General features: G+C 41.3%; 1 long non-coding RNA gene across 1 annotated transcript; it reads left to right on the forward strand.

Annotated features, from left to right (window-relative positions):
• The first annotated feature begins 299 nt into the window (after positions 1-299).
• LOC113898830 lies at positions 300-6475 on the forward strand. The gene is made up of 2 exons (XR_003512749.1): positions 300-381; positions 6210-6475. It is a non-coding gene; the product is annotated as an uncharacterized LOC113898830 (long non-coding RNA).
• Positions 6476-10775: the final 4300 nt, after the last annotated feature.

Consider the following 10775-nt stretch of genomic DNA (forward strand, 5'->3'; position numbering starts at 1 on the left):
CATGAACTCAAGGAAGAAATGTGAACCGTTCATCTTAATTCCAGCAGAAGTCCAGCTGATTTGTAGTTGTTTTTCTATCGCCAGAGCATGCCTTCTCACTCCATATTTTTAAAGCTGCTGGAAGCACAACCGACTTTAGAGTTTGCCCTCTTAGGCTTGTTTTTTTTAAGATTATTTCCATGCTTTATACAACTGCTCTGTTAGTTATAGCCAGTCATGATTCATTAAGACCACAGCAGTGGATTTTGAAAGTAATTCATCTGTTTTCCTTTTATTCCATCTCACTCTGTATTTGCTTAGGAGTCCTGCAGGTGGCTGGCTGGTCAAGCTGGAAGAGTAGGGTTTGGGTGATGTCTGCTTCTGAGTCACATTCCGGGACATGTGAGTATTTTAGGCTAAAGGAGAAAAGTCCAGTAGACATGCAGGGAGCCTTCCTCATGTACTTGAAAGGAAAGACCTGCTCTATGTTGTTCTTAAAAGGCCAATATTTTGAAATTCCAAAGGGCAGGCTCAAAATGAAACATCTTAAACATTTAAGCCATCCAACAATGACATTGACTTCCTGGGGTATTATTGATCTCCCCTTCTTCATGAAGTTCTAAATGTTGGAGCTCCTCAAATTTCAGTTTGCGGCAGTCTTTCTACACAACTTTTTTCAGCTCTTCATTGAGTTCCATTGTTCTGAATACCATGAACGTGTGATAACCCATTATTTTCTCCAGCCAAATATCATCTGTAATCTCATCTATTCAACCATCTCTGTGACCTTTCACTTGAATGTTTCATGAGCATCTCAATATGTAAAGAATACAACTCTTAATTCCTCCTCATACCTTTATCCCGAAGTCTAATTGTTGTCCTTGTTCTGCCCGCTCTCAGTCAATGCCACCATCATCTACCTGTTTCGTGTCTTGAACTCCTGGCCTCTCTCTGCCTGTCCACTCAAAGCACTTCAAATCAATTGCCTCCACACTTGGACAGAAAACACCAGTGTGTTACTCATTGGGTTTCCTTAGAGCACTGGCACACAGTAATAATATTTGATGAATCAGGGAAAGATGTAGAATGTTCATCAAGAAATACTAATAATTCCTATAATCTATCGAGCATCCACCATGTGATAGGTGCTTTAAATATTATAAATCTATCCCTAACAGCAACTCTTCAAAGTAGGTAGACAAGAAGAAATCTCATTGAACTAAGAGTTTGGTAGGGTTTTGCTTTTATGAATTTTATTGGGTACTTACTATGGTTGGATGCTTTCTATGGCATTTATCATGACAAACATCAGCATATTGCTAGGTGTTTTATATATATTATGTCATTTAATCCTTATCAATACCTCTAGGGTAGGTTTTATGTGCCATATTTTGTGGATGAGGAAGCTGAGTCTAATAGAAATTAATCAACTTGGCTGAAGTCAAACATTAACCAGAAAGTACTGGCTGGTATTTAAGCCCCAGTTCATTTGCCTCCTGAGGCTATATATTTCTCAGCTTTATCACAGAATAAGCTCCATCAAGGGTGCCAACATTTTATGAAATGTTTCAGTAAGTTATCTTTTAAGTTTCTTCTAATCAGAATTTTCATAATTATATAAAAACTCCTTTAGCTCTTCATTACTCTACCACTTAAAAAAATAAAAATAACTTTGTAAATTTCATAGAAAATCTATAGATGTTCTAAACCTACACAGAAATCCCACCTGATATGATCGTAAAGACATTTCTCTTTTTTGTAAGCTTTGGCATTTTTCAAAATAGAATTCCCATCTAATTAATATCTGGACCAAATTAACCAGCTTGGCAATGATTCCTAGAGCCACAATAACAGATACACAGTGCAGGACGCTACCACAGGGCTGACTCACTACACAGAACATCTAGTCGCTCAAGGATTATTGCTCTCAATGATCCAAATTTATTGGCGACTATTCTGAGTACCTCTGAACAAAGAAGACCTTAATACAATTAGCATATTGCTAAAAAGAGAAATGTCAATGCTAAAATTCTCTACCTATTTGTATTTAGCTCATTTGAGTCCTTAATTCTATTTATTGTAGTTACACAATTATATGGAAATAATTGCATGTCAACTCCTCCAATCCACCATCATGCTAAAGAAGGAAATTAACAACAATGCCCCATATAACAAATATTTGCAAAAAGAAAAGAGTAATGTGAAAGTCAAGTGAAATAATGGACAACTGGAACACTGGGAATGCAGTGTCATTTTTTCTGAGCAATTCAAGATGTTCAGATGCAATAAACCTATGTGTGAAGTCAGGAGATTGAGGCCAAGGAAGAAATACCAAGAAATCTTGACTTCTCTTTTTGCCCAGCACAAGTAGTCTTGGCAAAAATGTCACTTTTCCTTCCTGTTAATCTATATCAGGCTCTAAACTAATCAGGACAAACTGCTCTTTACATTCACAAGATAAAAGTATTCTGAATAATTTCAGAAATTATTTGCACCCACATAATGATGCTGCTGCTGCTAAGTTGCATCAGTCCTGTCCGACTCTGTGCGACCCCATAGACGGCAGCCCACCAGGCTCCTCTGTCCCTGGGATTTTCCAGGCAAGAATACTGGAGTGAGCTGCCATTTCCTTCTCCAATGCATGCATGCATGCTAAGTCGCTTCAGTTGTGTCCAACTCTGTGTGACCCCATGGACAGCAGCCCACCAGGCTCCTCTGTCCATGGAATTCTCTAGGCAAGAATACTGGAGTGCATTGCCATTTCCTTCTCCACCACATAATGATAGCAGATACTTATTCAATGTTACCAGGTGCTGTTCTAAGTAGAGCCAGGATTAGAACACAGGGAATCTGGCTCCACACTGTGCTCTTATTTGTCACACTATGATGGGCTATTTCAACAAGTCCCCTAGTTAGAGGACCCATCTGTTTGCATCTCACTCTGGTGTGGAAGTGGAGCCACAAACTGGATCAGGAAGCCTCATCTCCACTACCAACATGGGGACCTGGAGTTACGCACATCACTCACAGGTGAGCTGAAATCCACCACTTTAGAAAGAATGTCACAGACCTGACCCATTGCAAGGGGATAAGGAGGATAGTGTGAAGAATAAGTGAGGGGAACCCTCTACCGCAATGTCCTGGGAGATGGATGGAATTATAGAGGAGGGATCTTGAGAGGGATGTGGTTTAAGAAGGTGAGAGTTTCAACCTTCCCTCTCCTAGTTTAGGAATGCTTCTAACATTGCCCTTGATTTTAAAAATATAGATGTTTGCTTTATTAAAACATCTAATCTTTCTGCTCTGGGCCAAGCAAGTGGACAGGATGGCAAGGAAAGGGAGGTATATCCCATCCCATCACTTCAATGGGTCCCATACAGAACATGCACCTTTCTGAATGAACCTGTTGGGTTCATTCCGACTCCAAGCCTGGGAGGTGTCTAAGTACAGGGGAAGAGTAGCTGAAAGCAAGAGCTCAAGTGAGAGGGAGATACCATTCTACTTACATCTGCAGGTCAGGAGAGCACTTCTGAAGTTTTAATGTGCATTTGAACCACCTGGAGATCTTGTTAAAATGCAGATTCCCATCCAGAGGGAATGAGGGAGGGCCTGAGACTCTGCATTTCTAACAAGCTCCCTAGTGATGCCAATGCTGCTGGTCTGTAGACCACATTTTAAATAGCAAGGAACTATAGGTTGTGTAAACTGGGTGGCAGAGAGACCTTATACACCTGAGTTACACATGTATTTTCATTGCCCTTCCTTCTTTATGCTCTTGGTCTCTTACACAATTGTTTAGGGAAGAGCTTCTATTCCTCTTTTCACTTGTCCTGAAGGAAGGTCATGAAGATCTTTTTGTATAGTTCTTCTGTGTATTCTTGCCACTTCTTAATATCTTCTGCTTCTGATAACCACGATGGTGTGATCACTCATCTAGAGCTAGACATTATGGAATATGAAGTCAAGTGGTCACTACAAACAAAGCTAGTGGAGGTGATAGAATTCAAGTTGAGCTATTTCAAATCTTAAAAGATGTTGTTAAAGTGCCGCACTCAATATGCCAGCAAATTTGGAAAACTCAGCAGTGGCCACAGGACTGGAAAAGGTCAGTTTTCATTCCAATCCTAAAGAAGGGCAATGCCAAAGAATGTTCAAACTACTGCACAATTGCACTCATTTCACACGATAGCAAAGTAATGCTCAAAATTCTCCAAGCCAGGCTTCAACAATATGTGAATTGTGAACTTCCAGATGTTCAAGCTGGATTTAGAAAAGCCAGAGGAACCAGAGACCAAATTGTTAACATTCACTGGATCATCAAAAAAGCAAAAGAGTTCCAGAAAAACATCTACTTCTGCTTTATGGACTATGCCAAAGCCTTTGACTGCATGGATCACAAAAAACTGTGGAAAATTATTCAAGAGATCGGAATATCAGGCCACCTGACCTGCCTCCTGAGAAATCTGTATGCAGGTGAAGAAAGGACAGTTAAAACTGGACAAGAAACAACAGATTGGTTCCAAATAGGAAAAGGAGTACGTCAAGGCTGTATATTGTCACCCTGCTTATTTAACTTCTCTGCAGAGTACATCATGAGAAACGCTGGGCTGGAAGAAGCACAAGCTGGAATCACGATTGCTGGGAGAAATTTCAATAACCTCAGATATGCAGATGACACCACCCCTATGGCAGAAAGTGAAGAAGAACTAAAAAAGCCTCTTGATGAAAGTGAAAGAGGAGAGTGAAAAAGTTGGCTTAAAACTCAGCATTCAGAAAACGAAGATCATGGCATCTGGTCCCATCACTTCATGACAAATAGATGAGGAAACAATGGAAACAGTGGCAGACTCTATTTTTTTGGGCTCCTAAATCACTGCAGATGAAGACTGCAGCTATGAAATTAAAAGACTCTTACTCCTTGGAAGAAAAGCTATGAACAACCTGGACAGCATATTAAAAAGCATGGACATTACTTTGCCAACAAATGTCCATCTAGTCAAAGCTCTGATTTTTCCAGTGGTCATGTATGGATGTGAGAGTTGGACTGTAAGAAAACTGAGCACCAAAGAATTGATGCTTTTGAACTGTGGTGTTGGAGAAGACTCTTGAGAGTCCCTTGGACTGCAAGGAGATCCAACCAGTCCATTCTGAAGGAGATCAGCCCTGGGATTTTTTGGAAGGAATGACGCTAAAGCTGAAACTCCAGTACTTTGGCCACCTGATGCGAAGAACTGACTCATTGGGAAAGACCCTAATGCTGGGAAACATTGAAGGTGGGAGGAGAAGGGGACGACAGAGGATAAGATGTTTGGATGGCATCACCAACTCAATGGACATGAGTTTGAGCAAGCTCTGGGAGTTAGTGGTGGACAGGGAAGCCTGGTGTTTTGCAGTCCATGGGGTCACAAAGAGTCAGACATGACTGTGCAACTGAACTGAACTGAACTGAACTGAACTGAGAGAATAGCCATAAAAATAATACTCCTGGTTTTTGTGTTGGTCATACTCACATCACCTAAACCAATTGCCTTCAGATTTGCACAGGGGACATATTTGTATTACTGATAGTTCCCTTCAAATCACTGGTACATAAAGAGGAAGGGATGAGCTATGACTGTCCTTTCTTTGCTGTATGGTGTGAGTCCAGGCAGATGGCACTTTTATCTGGCCCCAAGTGCATTCATTCCTCATCCTGGGATAGTTGTACATTTTGTCAACTCCAATGCAGTCGGAAACTGTTATGAATAATAGAAGGTATGGCCTATTAAAAGGTGATGCTGGGGTCAAAGCTGAAGGGAGACTCCAGAAGCAGTGACTATCGAGTTTGAATGCCCAGAAAGATCAGTCTGCTTGAGCAAGCAGCAAGGGCATCCCCTCTGCCCTGTATCTCTGAGTTTACCAAGAGAGATGGTTGAGAGCATGCATCCATATCCAACTTAAGCTCTGGTTAGAAGAATCAGTTCAGAATCTTTGCCTCCTTGAAACATCAGTGGAGAGAATGACTATTTGCATTTTTCAAACTATTTTCATAAGATATACAATGGAATTAGGAAAGCCAAATTTAGATTAGGTGCAACGGAACCGTCTTCCTGAGAGACAGAAGGTAATTATAGAAAGGCCTTTCAAAGAAAAGTGATGGAAACACTTGCTAATGTTTCCCCGGGACCTTCATAGAGCCAGGTTACAGGGAGAGGAAGCTGGTCTGTATAACCTATTACTTCTTTTCCCAGGACAATTCCATGACCAGAGTTACCACTGAAGAGAGCCAAGACAATGAGTGGAATCAGACCATGCGTGGGGCCAAGATAAACTGGGCTAACACTCCAACTGTTCAGAATGGCTTGGTGCCTGGACACCACCCCTGTGAACACCCAGCTCCCTAGGCCCTGCCCTGCCTTTCTGGTAGGCGAGATTTCCCCACATGCTACCACCCCACCAAACCACATCTAGCAAGGCAGAAGCTTGAGTATGTTATGATATTACAGCATTCTTATAATATTTCCCTGTGTCTTCTTGAGTTTATTTTCTTTTCAAGAAACTTTATTTGAACATGGTTCAAAAATCAGAACTATACAAAGGTGCACTGAGTAGTGTCACTTTTTTCTGTCCCCATCCACCACTTTCTCCCCCCTCACTATAAGCCATCACTGAATTTCTGCTTGCCTTTTATTCTGTTTAGCTTTATATTTTTATGCATATACGAGTAAATATTCTCATACTTCTATTTTTGATACGAAAGATCGAGCTTATTCTGCTACATTTTGCTGTGTTTTTTTTTTTTTTTTTTTCATTTAAAAATATACTGTAGAGGACCTCCTTGGTTGTCCAGTCATTAAGAATCCACATGCCAGTGAAGGGGACACAGGTTGGATCCTTGGTCAGAGAAGATCCTACATGCCATAGGGCAACTAATTCCTCAAGCCAAAAAGACTGAAGCCTGCACACCTAGAACCTATGCTCTGCAACAAGAGGAGCCACCACAGTGAGAATTCCATGCATGGCAACTAGAGAAAGTACATGTGTAGCAATGAAGACCCAGCACAGCCAAAAATTAACTAATTAATTAAATTATATATATAGGTATATATACCAAAATATTTATATTTAATACCTATATGTATTACTCAATGAAACTCAGCCATGCCCCTGGGGCCACCCAAGATGGGCGGGTCATGGTGGAGAGGTCTGACAGAATGTGGTCCACTGGAGAAGGAAATGGCAAACCACTTCAGTATTCTTGCCTTGAGAACCCCATGAACAGTATGAAAAGGCAAAATGATAGGATACTTGAAAGAGGAACTCCACAGGTCGGTAGGTGCCCAATATGCTACTGGAGATCAGTGGAGAAATAACTCCAGAAAGAATGAAGGGATGGAGCCAAAGCAAAAACAATACCCAGATGTGGATGTGACTGGTGATAGAAGCAAGGTCCGATGCTGTAAAGAGGAATATTGCATAGGAACCTGGAATGTCAGGTCCATGAATCAAGGCAAATTGGAAGTGGTCAAACAGGAGATGGCAAGAGTGAACGTCGACATTCTAGGAATCAGCGAACTAAAATGGACTGGAATGGGTGAATTTAACCCAGATGACCATTATATCTACTACTGAGGGCAGGAATCCCTTAGAAGAAATGGAGTAGCCATCATGGTCAATAAAAGAGTCCAAAATGCAGTACTTAGGTGCAATCTCAAAAACCACAGAATGATCTCTGTTCATTTCCAAGGCAAACCATTCAATATCACAGTAATCCAAGCCTATGCCCCAACCAGTAACACTGAAGAAGCTGAAGTCAAACGGTTCTATGAAGACCTACAAGACGTTTTAGAACTAACACCCAAAAAAGATGTCTTTTTCATTATAGGGGACTGGAATGCAAAAGTAGGAAGTCAAGAAACTCCTGGAGTAACAGGCAAATTTGGCCTTGGAATATGGAATGAAGCAGGGCAAAGGCTAACAGAGTTTTGCCAAGAGAACGCACTGGTCACAGCAAACACTCTCTTCCAACAACAAAAGAGAAGACTCTACACATGGACATCACCAGATGGTCAACACCAAAATCAGATTGATTATATTCTTTGCAGCCAAAGATGGAGAAGCTCTATACAGTCAGCAAAAACAAGACCAAGAGCTGACTGTGGCTCAGATCATGAACTCCTTATTGCCAAATTCAGACTGAAATTGAAGAAAGTAGGGAAAACCACTAGACCATTCATGTATGACCTAAATCAAATTCCATATGATTATACAGTGGAAGTGAGAAATAGATTTAAGGGCCTAGATCTGACAGATAGAGTGCCTGATGAACTATGGATGGAGCTTCGTGACATTGTGCAGGAGACAGGAATCAAGACAATCCCCATGGAAAAGAAATGCAAAAAAGCAAAATGGCTGTCTGGGGAGGCCTTACAAATAGCTGTGAAAAGAAGAGAAGCGAAAAGCAAAGGAGAAAAGGAAAGATATAAGCATCTGAATGCAGAGTTCCAAAGAATAGCAAGGAGAGATAAGAAAGCCTTCTTCAGCGATCAATACAAAGAAATAGAGGAAAACAACAGAATGGGAAAGACTAGAGATCTCTTCAAGAAAGTTAGAGATACCAAGGGAACATTTCATGCAAAGATGGGCTCAATAAAGGACAGAAATGGTATGGACTTAACAGAAGCAGAAGATATTAAGAAGAGGTGGCAGGAATACACAGAAGAACTGTACAAAAAAGATCTTCACGACCAAGATAATCACGATGGTGTGATCACTGACCTAGAGCCAGACATCCTGGAATATAAAGTCAAGTGAGCCTTAGAAAGCATCACTACAAACAAAGCTAGTGGAGGTGATGGAATTCCAGTTGAGCTTTTTCAAATCCTGAAAGATGATGCTATGAAAGTGCTGCACTCAATATGCCAGCAAACTTGGAAAACTCAGCAGTGGCCACAGGACTAGAAAAGGTCAGTTTTCATTCTGACCCCAAAGAAAGGCAATGCCAAAGCATGCTCAAACTACCGCACAATTGCACTCATCTCACATGCTAGTAAAATAATGCTCAAAATTCTCCAAGCCAGGCTTCAACAGTATGTGAACCATGAACTTCTAGATGTTCAAGCTGGTTTTAGAAAAGGCAGAGGAACCAGAGATCAAATGGCCAACATCCACTGGATCATGGAAAAAGGAAGAGAGTTTCAGAAAAACATCTGTTCTGCTTTATTGACTATGCCAAAGCCTTTGACTGTGTGGATCACAATAAACTGTGGAAAATTGTGAAACAGATGGGAATACCAGACCACCTGACCTGCCTCTTGAGAAAGCTATATGCAGGTCAGGAAGTAACAGTTAGAACTGGACATGGAACAACAGACTGGTTCCAAATAGGAAAAGGAGTACGTCAAGGCTGTATTGTCATCCTGCTTATTTAACTTCTATGCAGAGTACATCATGAGAAACGCCGGGCTGGAAGAAGCACAAGCTGGAATCAAGATTGCTGGGAGAAATACCAATAACCTCAGATATGCAGATGACACCACCCTTATGGCAGAAAGTGAAGAGGAACTCAAGAGCCTCTTGATGAAAGTGAAAGAGGAGAGTGAAAAAGTTGGCTTAAAGCTCAACATTCAGAAGACAAAGATCATGGCATCTGGTCCCATCACTTCATGGGAAATAGATGAGGAAAAAGTGGAAACAGTGTCAGACTATTTTTTGGGGGCTCCAAAATCACTGCAGATGGTGACTGCAGCCATGAAATTAAAAGATGCTTACTCCTTGGAAGGAAAGTTATGACCAACCTAGATAGCATATTGAAAAGCAGAGACATTACTTTGCCAACAAAGTTCTGCCTAGTCAAGGCTATGGTTTTTCCAGTCGTCATGTATGGATGTGAGAGTTGGACTGTGAAGAAAGCTGAGTGCTAAAGAATTGATGCTTTTGAACTGTGGTGTTGGAGAAGACTCTTGAGAGTCCCTTGGACTGCAAGGAGATCCAACCAGTCCATTCTGAAGGAGATCAGTCCTGGGTGTTCATTGGAAGGACTGATGCTAAAGCTTAAACTCCAATACTTTGGCCACCTCATGGGAAGAATTGACTCACTGGAAAAGACTCTGATGCTGGGAGGGATTAGTGTCAGGAGGAGAAGGGGACGATGGAGGATGAGATGGCTGGATTGCATCACGGACTCAGTGGACGTGAGTCTGAGTGAACTCCAGGAGTTGGTGACGGACAGGGAGTCCTGGCATGCTGCAATTCATGGTGTTGCAAAGAGTTGGACACGACTGAGCGACTGAACTGACCTGAACCTATATGTAATTTAATTAATTAGTTAATTAATTATAGGTTTTCCCAAAGCAGTATATAGAAATATTCCTCGTTCTTTTTGACAGCTGCATAATATTTCAATATATAAGTGTTTTCTTTCCAACCAGTCTCCCAGATGCTGTTCTCTTGCATAGTTTCTAGTCTTTTTTATTACAAACAATGCTGTGAGAGGTATCCTTTTGCATTTTTTCTTTTCCTTGGATGCATGTGCATGCTGAGTTGCCTCAGTCATGTCCAACTCTTTGCAACACTATGGATCGTAGCCCACCAGGCTCCTCTGTCCATAGTATTTCCCAGGCAAAAATACTAGAGTGGGTTGCCATGCCCGCCTCCAGGGAATCTTCCCAACCCAGGGATCAAACCCACGTGTCTTTTGTCTCCTGTATTGGCAGGTGGGTTCTTTACCACTAGTGCCAAATGGGAAGCCCTTTTTTTGTTTGGGTACAGGTGTAACTAAAGCTGGATTCTGGTTTCTGGTTTCCTAACTTAAAGAG

This window comes from Bos indicus x Bos taurus, chromosome 9 (assembly GCF_003369695.1).
Source record: "Bos indicus x Bos taurus breed Angus x Brahman F1 hybrid chromosome 9, Bos_hybrid_MaternalHap_v2.0, whole genome shotgun sequence".
Classification (NCBI taxonomy): Eukaryota; Metazoa; Chordata; class Mammalia; order Artiodactyla; family Bovidae; genus Bos; species Bos indicus x Bos taurus.